This window comes from Pleurodeles waltl, chromosome 10 (genome assembly GCF_031143425.1).
Source record: "Pleurodeles waltl isolate 20211129_DDA chromosome 10, aPleWal1.hap1.20221129, whole genome shotgun sequence".
NCBI classification, from domain to species: Eukaryota; Metazoa; Chordata; class Amphibia; order Caudata; family Salamandridae; genus Pleurodeles; species Pleurodeles waltl.
The window spans coordinates 294,429,395-294,450,076 of NC_090449.1; the positions used below are offsets into that span (position 1 = coordinate 294,429,395).

Sequence of the window (20,682 nt, forward strand, 5' to 3'; positions counted from 1 at the left end):
ACACACAAAGCGCTAAATCACTGGATTGGTTTGAAGGGTTGAAGGGTTGAAGGGTTTCAAGAATATTTCCTTTTCAGACTATCACTATCCCTTCAAGTCCTGCCTAACCCGGTCACTATGAATGTCAGTCCTGTTGAGAATTGTTGAAACAGCCACTCCCACAAGCCACTAAGAAAGATAACCCAGATGTGTAGTCAGCCAGTGGGGGCTGGTGCAGGGTGTCTGCCCAGATTACCTACAAATCCCCTTCATTACACCTCGCCCTAATACACACACAAAACAAATATATATTTACCTCTCCACTGGACTAGAGTCTAGTAAGCATAATGTAAAAAAAAAAAATCCAAGTGGGCAGACATACATAGCCCCACCCCTTTTACTCCTAAGAGTTCACGAGCTCCTTGCTAGCGCCATCAAGAACAATACAGGGCCGGCATAGTAGCTTTATGGGAGAGGAACTGGTCCACCCAGGGTACCCCAGACGGTACACAATCTCCTCACAAACTTCGACCCCTAAGAGTAGTTCACTGAAGAAGTAAACACCCTGCTCAAGAGGTTTACTGCAATATGCTCATGTGCGATATCTGCGTTGTCAGGATGGAATGCTGATACATCGCTCCACAACTGAGCATAAACTATCTAATAAAAGTGCTAGGTGCCAACCTAGGAAGGACCTTACATTCTGTCCAACACTAAGAGGCAGCCATTCCTCTTTTTGATTGCCTCTGAACCCTAGCACCACGCTACTCAAAAACTTCTGTTAGGCACTGATGTATTGCCATCTCTACCTTCCACAGAGCAAATGACAAATGAAAAAATTGGTTTTCTTACAGAATTCAGTGTGAGAAAAATATACTCTAGCTTATTTCTCAACGTCAAGAAAGAAGGGCTCTAATCTAACCAGGCAAGAGGCACTAGGTGACAGAAGAGAAGGCAAATACCCCGAGTCAAATGAAATCTGAACAGTACATTGGTTCTAAGGCAAGCCAACACCAGCACTTTTGCCATGAACTTTAGGTATGAAAGTCTGCGAAGAAGATTCCCAATTCACCCAATCTTGTTGTTCAGTAACGGCTGCCAAAATGCAGCTACCGAAATGAACGGTTCGTCTTAACAACAGAGCTCTCCTCTTGAGTTAGGTAGAGAATGAGAGCATTCACGTCAAAGTTGCCACCTACTCCCTCCAGTCTGGTATGCATGCCAGACTCCTGGGCCGAACACATATCGTGAGCCGAGTCCTGAACAGATTAGGCAAGTACAAACGCAGATTGTGATGTAGGTATCCCGTGATCGTGTCACTAACTATAGGCAGGGACCATGAGAAACTTTCATTAATTATTTTTTAAGTTATGCGTTATACACCTGTCCCAAGAGGCGTAAAGCCTCATATGTAATGAATGTGACGGGGAAGCGTGGAGGAGTTTCCAGTCACGAGTGGTCTTCTCGTAAGTAAAGCAGCAGAAGCTAATTAGCAGAAAAACATAACACTGGGACTCACTTCGACGTTTGATTTTCAGTGGATCAGTCGTGAACGGATGATGGGCTCCAGCAGGGCGGTGGTGGGTCAGCCACTTGGGGGACTGGTCCTTACGTGAGATGCTCCGTTATGCTTTTTAATTGCTTCTGGGTGGACATGGGGACGCGCTTCGGCACTTAGAAGCCCGCTCTTTGCCTAGTGATGGGCTATAGTTCGGGCAGAGGGACGTGACAGGTGCCTGTTTTTGTTAGTCCTATCCCATGCGTCGCCAGCGGGCCCTGGGTGGGGTTGCCGTGTTGATGCCGGTGCTGCTCCTGTCCGTGGAGGTCCTCAGGTCAGTTCATGCTCTCGACACCTGGCCCTGGGCTTACGCTTACCCTCTGCACTGTCAATTCTTGTTTTTCCGTCACCGGCGCGTAAACGACGGACATTATTTACTTCCGGTGTTGTCTCGCAACCACACGAAAGAAGACAGACTATAACAACCAGTCAGCGACGTAGAAGAAAGACAAGAATCCGAAAAACACAGCCCTACGAATTGAAATGAAAAACGGACGAGAACAGCATTTTTATTCTGTTACTCGTCGTCGCTTTTGTGGTTTCTAAGGCAAGCTCATATATCGAAGCAGTCCTAAATTGCATGCTTTAAGAGATAACGTCAACCTCAGGAACTATTCACTAATTGCGGTAAACGTCGCGCTGTGATATTTCACTACCTTTGAAGCATGCAGGAGTGTTGGCAGGATGTATGGTGTGACGCAACATTTGAAAAATAGAACCAGCTTGTGTCTGAGAAGTGTCGGTACTCTCTAATTAAAAGTATTACGTTTTTCATTGGAGGTGCAGGTACCATCACTTCCAAAATAAAAAAAAAGTGCTGGTACTCAGAACCGGAGGGGACCTGGCCGTTAAAAGCACTGGTTAAGCATACATGCAAACCCACCAGATTCAGACTGGAGACTACCGATTTCAACGCGTCCTATTCCTGCATTCAAAAACCGGATCCTGCAGAAGCACACTTACTAACCCCATACATGCAATAGACTCAGTTCAGGCCTCAATATAAGTTAGTGGGAGAAATCGTAATTGTATTTATATAGTGCTTACTACCACTGATAAGGCGTCGAAGTGCTTTTCCGTGAGTAGCACGCTACTCCAGAATCCATGATGAATAAGTACAGGGAAATATGAGTACAATATTTGTATGAATTAATTTGAGCAGAGGATATGTGCGTTTGTTAGTTGTATTGACTAGAGTAAAAGAGGGATAGAGGAGGAAAGAATCCAGAAGTGTTAGTTGGGAGTTTATAGTAATAGGATGAGGCTTGGGATGAATAAAGGAGAGATGGAGGAAGGAAGAGTCTGTGGAAAGGGGTTAGGGAGATCATAGTAGCAGAAGGGGTTTTTGATGAGTCAAAGGTGCAGTAAATGAGGGAGAATTTGCTAGGGTTGTTTGTGAGATCATAGTAGTAAACTGAGGTTTGGGGTGAGCTAGATGCGGTAGAGGGGGGTAGACCTTAGGCAGGGTTGTTTTGGAGATCAAAGTCGTAAAGTGGGTTTGGGATGAGTCAGAGGGGGGATGGAGGATAGATTGATAGAGGCTTAGGGTGATGGAGAGACAGAGTAAAGCTTACAAGAGAGTAAAACATTTTTTTGTAACTTTTTTTTTAAATTTAATTATTTATTCATTACATTTTATTTATAGATTCAATTTTTTTCTAGTACAGTAAGACTAGAGTAATAAATATATATGTAAATATATAGTAAGGGAATATATTTGCAAGGAAGATAATAATGGATATAATATGAGAAGTAAAGTTGTATTATAGACTTTCAAGATTTGTAATATTTGATATTAATTAATAAGTGTACTTTTCTAACATTCATTTATCTTTCCTCAATTTTTCAATAGCGAAATGCTTGCTGTTAAATAGTTAAGATAACATTTGCTCATTGTAATATAAAAAAGAAAGCTGGGATTCGTAAGCATCTAAAATAAATTATCTAGTAGGAGGCATGGAATAACATATGAACATGTTAAGCAGAGAATTATATATATATATATATATATATATATATATACACATACACACACACATATATATATTTAACCATGAGTAAATATACATTTGTTAAACAGGCTTAAAGAATATGTATATTATTTGTTACTGTGGAATAGTAACTACATATTTCTTAACCCCTTCGTTGCCTGGATGTAACAGTTATGTCCTCAGCAGCACTGCTTGGGTGCCGAGGACGTAACCGTTCTGTCCTGCATGAGGCCCATGGGGAGAGTGCTAGCCTCCCACCCACCCTTCCAGGGCAGGGATGGAAGGGAAATTGCGTCCCCTTCCACCGCACACCCCCCTGACTCCCCCCTCCCCTGATCCCCCCCCCAGTGACGTCTGATAACGTCAGCGCACAATCGCGCACTGACCTCATCAGAGGTCACCTCCATAGCGCTGGAAGCATGGGGGCAGGGGAAGTCAGGGAGGCATTAAAAGGACAGGTGTTATGATGCATCCTGAATCTCGATGCGTCATAAGGGCTCGCGGGGGAGAGTTGCGGGATTCAACGGAAGACGGTTGGGCCGGAGTTGGAAGTGTAGCCGTACGCCAGGTTGTGCTTTGAGAAATAAAGTTAATTTCTCACAAATCTACGTGCTCCCGCTGCCTTCATTCATGACATTTTTGGCGACGATCTTAGAAAAGCATAACCTGGGTCAGCTCGATGCTCTGTCCTTCCCTGGAGTCTTTCAAAGCTCGCTGGAGAGCTGTTTTCGGCGACGTCTTGAGGAGGTTCCCTTCTTCCTTTCGGCGCTGTGGAGAAGGGAGGGACCGTCCACAAAGACTAGACTGGCGAAGGCGGTTTTCCCTGCATTTCCTCATTGGATTGATTGGCCTTGCAGTGGGAGGGGCTGCAATGTTACTTCTCATTGGAAAAGACTAGTCTGTATTCTCTGAGCCACCGAAGTAAAGAGTACATGGACTCGGTGCTTCTGGAGACAAGGAAACTATTTTAAAGCACTGGTGAGACTGTTTTTTACCCATTCTTTATTTAATTTAACTCTTATTGCATGTCCATGTGTGAGGCTTCGTCACCTAGCAAGATGTTTTCATTTATGACACATTAACGGTGTGTGGGACTCTGGGCAGCTTTATAGTCACTCAACCAGTAACACGCAGATTTCAAAGAAGTTTGGAAAAAAGGATTGTTAATTACTGGTCTATTCAAGAGCAAAGGCAAACAGATTTTTACTAGGGAATATTATTACACCGCCCTTTTTTCTACAACATGCAGGCCAGCCTGACATTTGTTGGGAGGATTGGATTGAAATTTTTGAAAATTACATCATGGCACTTGACGGTCAGGGCTTTTCGTCTGCCAGGAAAAAGGCAATTTTATTGAGGGCTCTTGGTAATGAAGGGCAGTGAATTTTCAAATATTTGCCAGTAGCATTAGGGCCCAACGGTCAGCCCATGGATGACATCTACAAGGAAGGTGTGAAAAGGTTGGAAAATCGTTTTGCACAGGAAGTCAATTTAGTTATGGCAAGATACAAATTTTATACACAACCTCAAGGGGAACATGAGTCCATTGATGAGTTAGTGTCCAGGCTAAGGGAGCTCTCCATCAAATGCCGCTTTGGTAATATGACTGAAGAATTGATTCGTGATCAGCTTATCGTGCAGTGCAGGGAGAAGAAGATACAAGAGAGGCTTTGGGCGGCGAAAGATCCTTCTCTCATGGAGGCCATTGGAATGGCTAAGATAATTGAAGAATCACAAAGGTGCATGAAGGAACTTAACAGCAGGGACAAGGCAATGGATGTTGCAGCAATTAATCTGGATAAACAAGACTCTGATGAAAATGGAGTTTGTGCAGTTAAGAAGAAGGGTTATAGTCTGTCTAGGAGCAAGGTTGAACAGAACTTCTCCAGTGTCAAGAGCAAAGGGGACTGTACCCGTTGTGGCAGCAAATTTCATGATTCTGACTCAAAAAATTGTTATGCCAGTAACAAAATGTAATGGAAGTGTGGGCGTAGAGGCCATTACGCTAGAGTATGCAAAATGGACCGAAGTTCTAGTGTGGGAGTGGTTGAGAATGCGATGGGAAGTGTAAATACGGACAGGGTTCTGGTACTAAGGGAAGATATTAACTCTGACAGTACGGATTACTTCGGAAAAAAGGGGAGGTTATCTAGACCTACAGCAATTTTTAGAGTGTGTGGGAGAGACGTTGAACTTATGGTGGACTCTGGATCCATGTACACAATCATTCCTGAGCGTGTTTTCAAAATGTTATGGCAGAATGTCAAACTTAGACTTAAGGATATAAACCCGGGAGGATATCAGGGTGAATCCATAGACATTTTGTGGTACATGGTGGGCAATATTCAGTTTGGATCACAGTGTGTCGAAGGGAAAGTGTATGTGTCCTTAGAGGGACCTTCTATCTTGGGATGGATGCACCAGTTTGATCTGAACATTATTCTGGATCCCAGAGCCCCAAACCAGGTGTTGGTGGTGGATGAACTTTCCCTGGAAAAGGTGTTGTCTGAAGAAAGGAATGTGTTTAGCAAAAAGTTGGGATGTCTGAAAGGGTACGTTCATAAAGTAAATGTGAAGTTAAATGCCATTCCAACTCAACATAAACTAAGACGGGTACCACTATCAGCACATGAGGGTTTGAAAGAACTGTTGGTAGAGATGTTGAGAGACGGTATTATTGAACCTGTTGAAGCGTCTGAGTGGGTTTCTCCGGTGGTTATCACCAAGAAGGCCGATGGTCGTCTTAGGTTTTGTGTTGACTTATGCTCTGTGAACCAAAATATTGTGGTGGATGTCTTTCCTCTTCCCAATATAAATGAGTTACTTACATGGGTGAAAAATAAGAGATACTTTTCCAAACTGGATCTAAGGAGTGCGTTTCACCAAGTAAGGTTACATGAAAGCTCCAAGTCACTTACCACTTTTATCACTTCAGAGGGAACATTCCAATTCACTTGCTTGCCGTTTGGGTTGGCTTCCGCTGCCAGTGTTTTTCAGCGGTTCATGACGAAAGTTTTAGAAGGGATAAAAGATGTGATTTATTTCCAAGATGACATTTTGGTGATGGGAACATCGGAGAGAGAACATAATGTCACCTTACGTTTAGTGCTGAGGAAATTAGAGGAGCATGGTCTCCCACTTAATCAGGAGAAGTGTACTTTTCTGGCTGAGCAAGTGGAGTATTTAGGCTATAATGTTGCTATGGGCTCAATCAAGCCAAAGCGTTCCTTATTGGATGCTATAGGAAAAGCACCTGTTCTGAAAGATATAGACCAACTAAGGTCATTCTTGGGATTGGTAGAATACTATGCCAAGTTTGTGGAAACATTTGCAGAGAAAACAGAAGGCCTGAAGAAATTGTTGCGCAAGGGCAGCAAGTTTGAGTGGCAAGAGGAGCAACAACTTTGTTTTGACAACATAAAAGAAGAGATATGTCAAGCAGGCATATTAACGGGGTTTGATGGCAGTCTTAAATCTGCACTTACTGTTGATGCTAGTGCTTCTGGTCTAGGAGCTGTTCTTTCTCAATTTCATGGTAGAGAGGGGGCTGAATACTTCCGTGTGTATCTATGGGGTTTACCGTTTGTTTTACGGACAGATCATAAGCCGCTGGTGAGAATTTTAGCTCCTGGTGGTGCAGGAAAGGATTCAGCCAGATTAGCTAGGCTTGCGTCAAGGCTTCAAAAGTATATTTACACCATTGAGTTTATACAGGGGTGGAAGAATGTTCAAGCAGATTGCTTGTCCAGACTGTCTCTCAACTGGAAGGATGTGGATCATGTTGGCGTGAAAGATATAAATATGGAGGGTACCGTCGCCACTGTACATGATGTAGTGGATAGTGGCAATGATTCATTTTCGGGGATGCAGTGGGAAGAGGAGATGGCAGAGGACCTGGTGCTGGATGATGTAATTAGGATGATTAAGTTTGGAGCAGTGAGGGAGAGTGTGTTGACCCCTGCTGTCAGACCATATTTAAAGGTGTTGGAGGAGTTGTCTGTTTGTGGTGGTGTGATTATGAAGGGAGATTGCTTTGTCCCTCCTGTCGGGTTACGCTTCCGTATTTTCCAGCTGGCGCATGAGGGTCATCTGGGCCAAAGGTTGACTACCAGGAGGGTGGGAGAAAGCTTTTGGTGGCCAGGGATGGACAAAACTGGCTGCTGAGCACAGGACTAAAAACGCAGGTGCCCCCGCAAAAACAGCTAGTTTTGTATTTGATAATTTTGATGTGTCCAAATAGTGTTTTGGGGCATTGTCTGTAACAGGCACTAAGCCTTCCCACACAAGTGAGGCACCATTTTTATCGGGACTCTTGGGGGAATGCTGTGTGGAAGGAAGTTTGTGGCTCCCCTCAGATTCCAGAACTTTGCAGAACCGAAATTTGATTAAAAAGTGTTTTTTGCCAAATTGTGAGGTTTGCTAAGGATTCTGGGTAACAGAACCTGGTGACAGCGCCACAAGTTACCCCATCCTGGGATCCCCTAGGTGTCTAGTTTTCAGATATGTCCAGGTTTGCTAGGTTTTCCTAGGTGCCGGGTGAGCTAGAGGCCGAAATCCACAGCTAGGAACTTTGCAAAAAACAGGTCAGTTTTCTTTGGGAAAATGTCATGCGCCTATGTTCTGTTTTGGGGCATTTCCTGTCACGGGCACTGGGCTTACCCACACAAGTGAGGTACCATTTTTATTGGAACTCCTGGGGGAATGCTGGTTAGAAGGACATTTGTGGCTCCTCTCAGATTCCAGAACTTTCTATCACCGAAATATGTGGAAAAAGTGTTATTTTTGTCAAATTTCGAGGTTTGCAAAGGATTCTGGGTAACAGAACCTGGTGAGAGCGCCACAAGTTACACCATCCTGGGTTCCCCTAGGTGTCTAGTTTTCACAATTGCACCGGTTTGGTAGGTTTTCCTAGGTGCCGGCTGAGCTAGAGACCAAAATCCAACGCTAGGCACTTTCCAAAAAACACGCCAGTTGTCAATGTAAAAATTTGATGTGTCCATGTTGCGTTTCCTGTTGTGGCCCTAGGCCTACCTACACAAGTGAGGTACCATTTTCATCGCAAGACTTGGGAGAACAAACAATAGCAGAACAAGTATTATTACCATTTGTCTTTCTCTACATTTTTTCCTTCCAAAATGTAAGACAGTGTGTAAAAAAGACGTTTATTTGAGAAATGCACTGTAATTCACATGCTAGTATGGGGACCCCGGAATTCAGAGATGTGCAAATAACCACTGCTTCTCAGCACCTTATCTTCTGCCCAATTTAGAACTACAAAGGTTTCTCTGGTACCTATTTTCCACTCTTTATATTTCACTAAATGAATTGCTGTATACCCGGTATACAATGAAAACCCATTTCAAGGTGCAGCTCCTTTATTGGCTCTGGGTACCAAGGGTTCTTGATGAACCTACAAGCCCTATATATCCCCGCAACCTGAAAAGTCCAGCAGATGTAATGGTATATTGCTTAAAAAAATATGCAACAGCTGGAAAAAGTTATAGAAGAAAATGTGGACAGATATAGCTCTTTTTTCACCTCAATTTCAATATTTAATATTTTAGCTGTTACTTTCTGTAGGAAAACCTTGAAGGATCTACACAAATGACCCCTTGCTGAAACCAGAATTTTATCTACTTTTCAGAAATGTTTAGCTCTCCGGGATGCAGCATTGGTTTCACACCCATTTCTGTCACTAACCGGAAGGAGGCTGAAAGCACAAAACAAAAAAACAAAAAATAGTAAAAATTGGGTTTGTCCTAGTAAAATGCCAACATTGTGTTGAAAAATGTGGTTTTCTGATTCAAGTCTGCCTGTTCCTGAAAGCTGGGAAGATGGTCATTTTAAACCCTTTGTTGATTCAATTTCCAGGGACAAAAACCACAAGCTTTCTCCTGCAGCCCTTTTTTCAGCTGTATTTTGGCTAATTTCTTGGTCTCCTCCAGGGGGACCCACAAACTCTGGGTACCTATAGAATCCATAGGATGTTGGAAAAAAAAGGACACAACTTTGGCTTGGGTAGCTTATGTGGAGAAAAAGTAATGCCCCAAATAGCCAAAAAAGGCCTGGTACCTGAGGGGGAAGGGCCTGGCAGTGAAGGGGTTACAAAACCATACATATCTTGCATATACACATAATCAGATTATAAATATTTATCAACACAGGTATATGCAGTCCCCATTGCTGTCTGGAAATGGGGGTTATGAAGGTAAGAGCCAACTCTTGAGTAGTCTTCTGAAGATAAGATAGTTAGTTATCTGTGGGTCTTATATTTGGGGGTAATGAAATCCATAGTTTGGCTGCTTGAAAACAGAAGGATGTACCACCTATTGTCTTTTTCTTGTCTGCTGGTGTTTTCAGGTGGGGTGCCAATCTTGAGCTGAGGTTTCTTTGTTGAATGTATTTGGTTATTTTATTTCTGATGAAAAGCGGTCTTGTTCCATGTATAACTTTGTGGGTGGCACAAAGCCGCTTGAAGGTGAATCTTCTGGCAACCAGTAACCAGTGTAGTGCTCTCAAGGCAGGGGAGATGTGGGCTTGTGGATTTATATGTAATAGTAGCCTGGCACCTGAGTCCTGAATATGTTGTAGTTTTTTCGTAATAGGTAAAAATGATCAATGGTAGAGGCTATTGGCATAATCAAGTTTAGATAGTACAAGAGAGATAGTAGCTTGCACCTTGTGTGGAAATCCAAGGTGGGAGAGTCTTCAAGGTGATGAAGATTGAGCGTGCTAATATGTCCACTTGGGCGTTCATTGTTAGCTTGGAGTTCATGGTAATTCCAAGGTTTTTAACTTCCTTGGATTCTTGAGGAGTAGGTCCTAGATCGTCAGGCCAGGCGCATATTGGGTCATAATTTATCCAGTCGCAACGTGTGAGTATTTCCGTTTTGTAAGCATTCCGTTTCAGATGGCTCCAAGTCATCCACTGATCAACGGCTCTGAGGCAACTGAAGATTTGTGAGTTTTCAGTGTCTTTGGGGCATTCCAATTTAAGTAGCATTTGTGTGTCATCTGCATAGTTGTGGTGGACAAGGGTCTGAAGGAAGGCCTGCTTGTTTTGACCAAATCCATAAATTCACCTTGTGATATTTGTTTGAAGGAGTGCAGAGGCTGGGTTGGTTTACTCTTGGAGGGGATTTTAGGAAACAGATTGGTGCTGATGTTTTTTTTTCTGTTTTAAATAGGAGCCCAATGTATCTGCCTTGGTTGTGTAATGATTTGCCAGTTTGTTTGTGAAATCTTGAGTAGCGGGATGACTTCATTCCAGGTATTTAGATTTTCTAAATTCATTGAAAATGTTATAAATTTTTTTAGTTTTTAGTTGCAGATTTAGTACTTAGAATTCTGTCTGAGTAGTATTTTTTTTTTAGCTTTTTTGAATGATTATTTGTATGTTCTGTTAAGTTTGAGGAGCTGACGTTTGTCTTGAATGTTGGTTGTTTTGTGTCAGGTCTGTTGCAGCCTTCTTATTTGTTTCTTTATCTTTTTAAGTTCTGTGTTTCTCCAAGGTGTTGGTTCTCTTTTGTCCCGTTTAGTTTTTCTGAGTGGTATTAGGATACTGAAAGCTTCCTGTAGCCACTTAAAGTTTTGGAACATAATTAATTGTGTCTAGATCTGTGTTGGCTGTTAGTTGTGTTTCTATGTCTTCAAAATTGAGTTTGCTCCATGGTCGATATATGCCTGTATTTAAGGTGCTATTGGGTGTATTGATTTGTGGTGTTTTGTGTTGGAAAGTTACAAAATGGTGGTCTGACCATGTGATTGCCATGATGCTCTGAACGGTAACTAGTTCAGGATTTGCGAAAATGACATCTACGATGTGTCCAGCAATGTGTGTGGGATTGTGTACAATCTGATGTGACTAGGCCAGTGATGATAGCTTTTGGATGGGGCATATTGGGTTTGTCAAACCAAATGTTTACGTCCCCAAGAATGCATAGGTCTGAGTATAATGTTATAAGGTTTGAGACTGTATCTAGAAAAGTGTCTGGGACTGTTGAATTGTTAGGTGGAGATATGTAAAGGAGGAGAAGGTTACAGGAGAAAGTTGGTGTAGGGTTATATCTGGTGAGGAGGGCCTTACAACCATGTAGGGAAATGTCTGTTTTACAGAGTTTTATTGTTTGTTTGAATATAATAGCTAGTTCACCTCCTCTCTTGCCTATATGGTTTTGCATGATGGTTTATTAGCCTAATGGAATGGCTTCATGCAACACTGGAGCCATGTCATCTCCCAACCATTATTCCGTTACGAATAGTAAGCAGGTCATAAATGTGGTGCTTGCTTTTTAAGAGAGATCGAGCATTTATGAGCAAGCAGTTTAGAAAATGTGTGTTTGTGGCGATGTTGTCATTGTTTTGTTTGTTTCACACTAACCAAATCAGTGACACTTCCGTCAAAAGAAACACTGAAAATGAGCTAAGCTGGATAATTATATAACTAATAAGAAATACAGGATATGACAAGATGACATTACTAATGTGGCTTACCAAAGAAAATAAATGGCTATATATATTATCTTTAAATAAAAGAGGACACAACAATGAGACTTGAACACAGTTTGCCCAGCCCCTACAACTCTCCCAAAGGGGCCATAGGTGATACTGAACATATTCAGATCTAGCAGGATACACACATACATAAAATATAAACATGGGGTTCTAGACAGCTCTTTAACCCCTTCAATGCGGGCGTCGGCCACTGGACGACGCCCGTACTACCTCCCTGGTGCGGGTCACGACCAGTGGCCGACACCAGGGAGGGGGTTAATAAATCCTATTTTTTTTTGTGTCCCAGGGAGACATGGAAGCTTACGTGTCTTCCCCCCGCCCCCCACCCGCCCCTTTGTGAAGTCAGCGCGCCGCGAGGCGCGGTGACGTAACAAAGTTGATTTCCCCATCGGAGCAGGAAGCAGCCTTCCGGCCGCTTCCTGCTCCAATGGGAAAAACGGCCTACCCCACGTTCGGGAAGGTCTCGTAAGAAAGGGGAGAGTCTCCCCTTTCTTACGAGGCCTTCCTGTAAGTGTTTCCTGGCCCCCGATCACAGCACAGCCAGGAAACACTTTCAGGAAGGCCTCGTAAGAAAGGGGAGACCCTCCCCTTTCTTACGAGGCCTTCCCGAACGTGGGGAAGGCCGTTTTCCCCATCGGAGCAGGAAGCGTCCGCAAGGTTGCTTCCTGCTCCGATAGGGAAATCAACTTTGTTACCTCAGGGTGCCTCGCGGGTGGGGGGCGGGGGGTGACAGCTGCGATCGGGAGCCAGGAAACACCACTAGACGCCAGGGATTTCACTTGGGGGGGGTCGGCCCCCTCGGAAAACGGGCCCCACCACCCCCCGGGGGCATATTTGAAAAAAAAAAAAAAAGGTAGGTGCCATAACCCCAAAGGGGCAACATTTTCTTTTTTTTTCAAAAAAGAAAACTAAATGGACAGGGGGTCGCCCGTGGGCAGGGTGACCCCCTGTGGGGGCAATATTGTTTTTAGTTGTTGTAGTGTTTCCCTGGGGGCCATTTTGCCATCTATGTAGATATATCTATGTACATGGGTGTATATCTATAGATAGATCTATATATATGGAATGGTTTCTTACCTGTAACTCCAGTTCTCTCGTAGGGGTATTTCCATGATAGTCATAAGCACTGAATAGTTCCGCGCGCCTGCGGGGACCCCGGAGCACTGATGTGAAGTATATTCTTAAGTGCAGATACCAGCCCTTTGAAAAAGGTATGTCAAAAACCACTTAAGAATAACACTGTGCAGCCTATGTGAACAGCTACACAGGCCAAATTGTTGAAAAGAAAACAGCTGTAGTGTAAATTCACGTTCAAACACCCATTTATTCTAGAAATGTAATAAAAAATACATTCTCATACTTTATTTACACCTCTCATGAGAATAAAACAATGCAGGGCAGTGTAGCCCTTAGGCTGCCATTATACAGAATGTAAATAGAGCTGTGCCTTTAAGAAAGTAAAGTCTTCCTGTATCCCATCATGCACAGCAAAAGGCAGTTGCCTCAGTTCTTTTTGAAGGCTTGTAACCTGACATGAAGGAACAAAACATTCGTTGGAGTACCAACATCGATACTACTATGGCAACTTTTCCTATGTCAACTCCACCGGGGAGGAGGGAGGGTTGCTTATGACTATCATGGAATACCCCTACGAGAGAGAACTGGAGTTACAGGTAAGAAACATATGTTCATGCATCTTAGCAATTACAATTACTTCACTAAGAGAAGGGTTATCTTTGTTCCAAAAAGACTCTCTTGCTTTCTCAATGCTACAGTCCAACATGAACTGGTCTCTTAACCTTTCTTCTTTATTACTCCCAATGTGAGGAAAACGTGTTTTTTTAGCCACATTTTGGGGTTTGCAAAGGATTCTGGCTGACAGAAACTGGTCAGAACCCCACAAGTCACCCCATCTTGGATTCCCCTAGGTCTCTAGTTTTAAAAAATGCACAGGTGTGGTAGGTTTCCCTAGGTGCTGGCTGAGCTAGAGGCCAAAATCTACAGGTAGGCACTTTGCAAAAAACAGCTCTGTTTTCTGTCAAAAAATGGGATGTGTCCACGTTGTGTTTCGGGGCATTTCCTGTCGCGGGCGCTAGGCCTATCCGCACAAGTGAGGTATAATTTTTTCGGGAGACTTGGGGGAACGCTGGGTGGAAGGAAATTTGTGGCTCCTCTCAGATTCCAGAACTTTCTGTCACTGAAATGTGAGGAAAACGTGTTTTTTTAGCCACGTTTTGAGGTTTGCAAAGGATTCTGGGTAACAGAACCTGGTCAGAGCCCCACAAGTCACCCCATCTTGGATTCCCTAAGGTCTCTAGTTTTCAAAAATGCACAGGTTTGGCAGGTTTCCCTATGTGCTGGCTGAGCTAGAGGCCAAAATCTACAGGTTTGCACTTTGCAAAAAACAGCTCTGTTTTCTGGCAAATAATGGGATGTGTCCACGTTGTGTTTTGGGGTATTTCCTGTCGCGGGCGCTAGGCCTACCCACACAAGTGAGGTATCATTTTTATCGGGAGACTTGGGGGAACGCTGGGTGGAAGGAAATTTGTGGCTCCTCTCAGATTCCAGAACTTTCTGTCACTGAAATGTGAGGAAAACGTGTTTTTTAGCCACATTTTGAGGTTTGCAAAGGATTCTGGGTAACAGAACCTGGTCAGAGCCCCACAAGTCACCCCATCTTGGATTCCCCTAGGTCTCTAGTTTTCAAAAATGCACAGGTTTGGTAGGTTTCCCTATGTGCCGGCTGAGCTAGAGGCCACAATCTACAGGTAGGCACTTTGCAAAAAACAGCTCTGTTTTCTGTCAAAAAATGGGATGTGTCCACGTTGTGTTTTGGGGCATTTCCTGTCGCGGGCGCTAGGCCTACCCACACAAGTGAGGTATCATTTTTATCGGGAGACTTGGGGGAACGCTGGGTGGAAGGACATTTTTGGCTCCTCTCAGATTCCAGAACTTTCTGTCACCGAAATGAGAGGAAAACGTGTTGTTTTAGCCACATTTTGAGGTTTGCAAAGGATTCTGGGTAACAGAACCTGGTCAGAGCCCCACAAGTCACCCCATCTTGGATTCCCCTAGGTCTCTAGTTTTCAAAAATGCACAGGGTTGGTAGGTTTCCCTAGGTGCCGGCTGAGCTGGAGGCCAAAATCCACAGCTAGGCACTTTGCAAAAAACAGCTCTGTTTTCTGTCAAAAAAATTGGATGTGTCCACGTTGTGTTTTGGGGCATTTCCTGTCGCTGGCACTAGGCTACCCACACAAGTGAGGTATCATTTTTATCGGGAGACTTGGGGGAACATAGAATAGCAAAACAAGTGTTATTGCCCCTTATCTTTCTCTACATTTTTTCCTTCCAAATATAAGAGAGTGTGTAAAAAAGACGTCTATTTGAGAAATGCCCTGCAATTCACATGCTAGTATGGGCACCCTGGAATTCAGAGATGTGCAAATAACCACTGCTCCTCAAAACCTTATCTTGAGCCCATTTTGGAAATGCAAAGGTTTTCTTGATACCTATTTTTCACTCTTCATATTTCAGCAAATGAATTGCTGTATACCCAGTATAGAATGAAAACCAACTGCAGGGTGCAGCTCATTTATTGGCTCTGGGTACCTAGGGTTCTTGATGAACCTACAAGCCCTTTATATCCCCGCAACCAGAAGAGTCCAGCAGACATAACGGTATATTGCTTTAAAAAATCTGACATCGCATGAAAAAGTTACAGAGTAAAACATAAGGAAAAATGGCTGTTGTTTTAAGCTCAATTTCAATATATTTTTATTTCAGCTGTTATTTTCTGTAGGAAAACCTTGTAGGATCTACACAAATGACCCCTTGCTGAATTCAGAATTTTGTCTAGTTTTCAGAAATGTTTAGCTTTCCGGGATCCAGCATTGGTTTCACACCCATTCCTGTCACTAACTGGAAGGAGGCTGAAAGCACCAAAAATAGGAAAAATGGGGTATGTCCCAGTAAAATGCCAAATTTGTGTTGAAAAATGTGGTTTTCTGATTCAAGTCTGCCCGTTCCTGAAAGGTGGGAAGATGGTGATGTCAGCACCAGAAACCCTTTGTTGATGGCATTTTCAGGGAAAAAACCACAAGCCTTCTTCGGCATCCCTTTTTTCCCATTTGTTTGGAAAAAACGAAAGTTTCACTGTATTTTGGCTAATTTCTTGGTCTCCTCAGGGGAAACCACAAACTCTGGGTACCATTAGAATCCCTAGGATGTTGGAAAAAAGGACGCAAATCTGGTGTGGATAGCTTATGTGGACAAAAAGTTATGAAGGCTTAATCGCGAACTACCCCAAATAGCCAAAAAAGGGCTCAGCACTGGGTTGGGGGGCAGCAGCTAAGAGGTTAAAGGTCGAACTTTCAAACTTATGCATTGGCCGTTAATGACTATATCCCTCAATACAATGTCAAAACCAGGACAACATATCTCAAAATATATTTCTAAAATGTAATGACATTTACAACACAATCCACCCCAACTCCCTTGGTGAACGATAGAACTGGTGATAGTAAAAATACACCTCAGATATTTTTCCAACATATATAACACATAACCTTTGTTTATTGCTGGGTTTGTATTTGAATTTGCTTTATCACACCAAGACCATATTTAAACACTTAAACACCAAAACTACAACAAAACAATACAGATGCACATCTCAAACACATGTGCTACTCTTGATCATAGACATAGGGTAGTTGTAGGAAATCACCCTTTTTGACACAGTTAGCCCCCACTTTTTGCTAGGTTTCTGATGTGGCTTTGACTGTTAGTGCACTGGGTCCCTACTAACCAGGTCCCCAGTGTCAGATCTCTTTCCCCACAACTGCACAGTTTTGCACAATTGGCAAACTCTTTAGCTACCACTGTAAGTCCCTAGTAAATGGTATCCCTGGTACCTGGGGCTTTGGTTACTAAGAAAGGTCTCTGAGGGCTGCAGTACCGATTGTGCCACCCTCAGAGAGCCTTCATCTGACCCATACAGTGCTGCCTTTACAGACTGCGTGAGTTGGTGCAAGCTAAATTGAAAACACAGCCTGTCACACACCCCTGTGAACCATGACCCTTGTCACTGCATGTGCCAAGTGTAAATGCCCCCTAAAGCTGGATGCTTCGAAGACATGTGAGGGCATATATACATCAGCAGATATGCCCCTGCTTGGTCTGTCGATTCTGAGACATAATGCACAGGGAAGCCATTTTAAATGCATGTGCTGGACACTGGTCATTACGAGTTCCCCCGTTACACAATGGCTTCTCTGAATCCTGTGATGTTTGGTATCAGGCATCTTACAATAAACCCTCAATGTCCCCAGTGATGGATTTATTAATAAATGCACAGGGAAGACACCTCAGGTGTGCCCCCTGAAACCCTACCAATTATTAGTGTGCTGACTGACTGGTCCTGACCAGTTTAGCCACCATAGATGCATTTCTGCCCCCACAAAGAGACAGCCAGTGCTCTCGAGGGCCTTAAACAAAGGCCTGCTCTGGGCATAGGCGTGACCTCCTCTCTAAGGTAGGATGAACAATCCAGGGCTGGGAGCTTCAAAGGCCTTGCTGGCTTTGTAATGTGACCTAGGTCTCTCCAGATGGTGGAGATGACCAAATAAAGTCTTCCGATCATTTTTCTAAAATTTCCCACTTTCCTCTTCTGAAAAGTTGGCATGTATGTATTAAGCAGTGATTAAAAAGTGCTGTAGCCCAAAAAGCTAACGGAGCCATGGGATCAAAGCTAAGCATGAGTGATGAGAAGTAGCTGGCATTGTTACTGCATTGTAATATAGTCAAGGCCACTGGAATTATTTGGTAGACATACATGCCAACAGACCCGATTCAGGCAGGAGACTCCCAATATTAGAAGTAGAAAATGGCTTTATATTGGCTGTGCCCTGCCTGAAATTGCCTCAGCATTAAAAGAAGTCATTGGGGCAAAGGCATTCTCCAAGATGATTTCTTTTAAATTACCCACTTTCCTCTTCTAAAAATTTAGCATGTATGGGTAGTGGAATGCCAAATTATGCAGCAAGCAAGGCAAATTATTCGGTATAATGCAGCACTTTTATTGCTAGTAGCATGTCATTATTTAATAGCGTCTGGGCAAAGATTTCACCTCATTAGTACCAGTTTAACAACCAAATACAGAATGTCTCCCAAAGCCTACTAATGTGTAGGTGCTCTCTCCCCTTAACCCCCACCTCCCTCCATGGCACTGATGGACCAAACTACTATTACACCTTCAGAAGTGTTTGTTGTATTGAATCAAGATCGTACTAGATGGATTACTTGCCATCCTTTTGTGGTCTGTGCAAACTTCTTCATATATATTCACTCGCACTAGCAGCTATGCATGGTCTTGCAACCAGTTGTAGAAGTTGTTTTGCTACTGTCATAAGTATTTCATAATGTTCATATAAATGGAATAGCACCTTGGGGCTCGTGGTCGTGTTACCAGACCTATGTTTGCAACCTTCACAGCACCAGATGCTGTGATTGCAATTTTATTTTTCTGAAACTCCAAGAAATATGATTTGTATAAAAAAGGCAAATACCAAAATAAGCAGAAGAAAGGTGACCAGTCAGCGTTTCTGGAGGGCCTTCCACCGCGAACTAACACGTTGCATCGTTTTAGTAACTTTTGATCTGTTTGAGGTGGAAACTAATTTTTTTCTGACAAAAACAGCAAATGATCTGCAGCAGATGATGGATTATGCAGTAAATGCAGCAAATCCATAATTATGCAAAAAAAAGTCTCAGCCACACGATCACATAATTCCAGTGGCCTTGAATATTGTGTTCTTTAAATAAGCGTGTCACAGCATGTTGTGATTTCAAAAAGTGCTGCAGCTCAATATCTTTTTTCACTCAGTCTGGTAAATATACTGTTCTGATATTCACCGTGTTCTAGAGTGTTTGCAGGGCCAACATTCTGACACAGCAAGCAATGATTAAAAAGGACTTTAACTCTAAAGGCAGCTGCCAGAAGATCTGCCAAGTATCTTGTGTTAGACACTTTTTGATAGGATTTCTGCTTCGCTGCAAGGAATAAAAACCTATCAAGCAAATTAAAGGCTCTTGGCAAGACTGTTCCAGTCAGGTAAGTAAATTAAATAAAGGTGATTGTACGGGAGGCTGTGCTGCACACATATGGTAAGCAAAGTATGGGGTAACAGTACAATATGATGGAAGCATCTTCTGCCCTCAATGACTTGCACTGGTTCAATATCCAGGGAGCTAGCAGCATAACCCCTCTCTGGTTCCACATAGGAGTATTTCTGTGGTAGGACCAGAGCCTTCAGATTATACTTCTTACTTCTTTACTGCAACAATCAGCAGCCAATGAAGGAACAGTAAACACAAAACGACATTTTCAATAAACATGACAATGAGTCATAGCATCATTCACCAAACAATTAGAAGTACCCCTTCAAATAAGGCTGGCACCATCTTCCTGCCTCTTTCTTTGTTGCTGTTCAGATGCTTTCATATTGATTATATTGTATATTGGTTTAACAAGTGTGTTTTTTGTTTGTTTTCCTGTGGCTTCATTCCTGTTCTATTTGTGCAATTTACAGCTGGAGCTCCGGCATGTGTAGAGGTGTCACCTGGATGGTTGCACCACTGTAATTGTAATTATCAGACAGCACGCTCAGTCGGCAGAATGGATTCCACCCCCCACCCCCAACTTGTAGTGGAGGATTATGTATGGCAAGACTTCACAAAACATTTGAGAAAGAAGTGCGAAATTGTCTCTGGGCAGAATAACCAAGCCCTGACTTGTAGGGAAAGTGGCGGATACACCTGACATTGTTCCCAACGTATTTACTTTTATGCAAAAGTATATTAAAGACCCTTCAAAATAGATAGACCAGGCATGAAAAGCATGGCCCTGGACCTTTCCGGTTCTTTTAAATTAGATCCTTTTGCTTGCTTATCAAGCTAAAGAACCAGGGCCCATTGATGTTGGTGAATGTAGGAAAGTGCCCCTTTTGGCATGGCCCCCCCTTCTTTTTTTGCCCAATATTGATGCTGATTTGGCTGAGAGTGTGCTGGGATCCTGCTAACCAGGGCCCAGCACCAGTGTTTTTTCCCCAAACTGTACCATTGTTTCCACGATTGGCACACCCCTCGCACACAGCTATGTCCCTTGTAAAAGGTACCAGTGGGACTGAGGGCTCTGTCACCAAGGAGGCTCCTTAAGGGCTGCAGTATGTATTGTGCCACCCAAGCACATGCACACTGCCATTGCAGCTGGTGTGTACTGGTGGGGAGAAAAAGGTAAAGTCCACATGGCATCCCTCTCAGGATGTCATGCCCACCCACCACTGCCTCTGGCATAGGTAAGTCACCCCTCTAGCAGGCCTTACAGCCCTAAGGCAGGGTGCGCACTATAGCACAGGTGAGGGCATAGCTGCATGAGCTATATCCCCTTACAGTGCCCAAGTCCATTGTAAGTGCAGTTTGGCCACTTAAAGTACATGGGCTGGGAGTTTGTCATTACGAACTCTACAGCTCCATGATGGCTGCACTGAAGTCTGGGAAGTTTGATATCAAAATTCTCGGCACAATAGACCCACACTGACGCCAGTGTTGGATTTATTGCAAATGCACCCAGAGGGCATCTTGGAG

The 20,682-nt window shown here is 43.3% G+C and overlaps 1 protein-coding gene across 4 annotated transcripts in view; it reads right to left on the reverse strand.

Moving 5' to 3' along the window:
- Positions 1 to 1,954, reverse strand: part of NAA60 (N-alpha-acetyltransferase 60, NatF catalytic subunit) — a 98,556-nt gene extending 96,602 nt beyond the window's left edge. For 2 of the 4 annotated variants that reach the window (XR_011199099.1, XM_069210437.1), the window contains exon 1: positions 1,499 to 1,938. The gene's annotated coding sequence lies outside the window, so the exon portion shown is untranslated. Of the gene's footprint in view, positions 1 to 1,498 lie in introns of all 4 variants that reach the window. The other 2 variants (XR_011199098.1, XM_069210436.1) reach the window with 2 other exon arrangements.
- Positions 1,955 to 20,682: the final 18,728 nt, after the last annotated feature.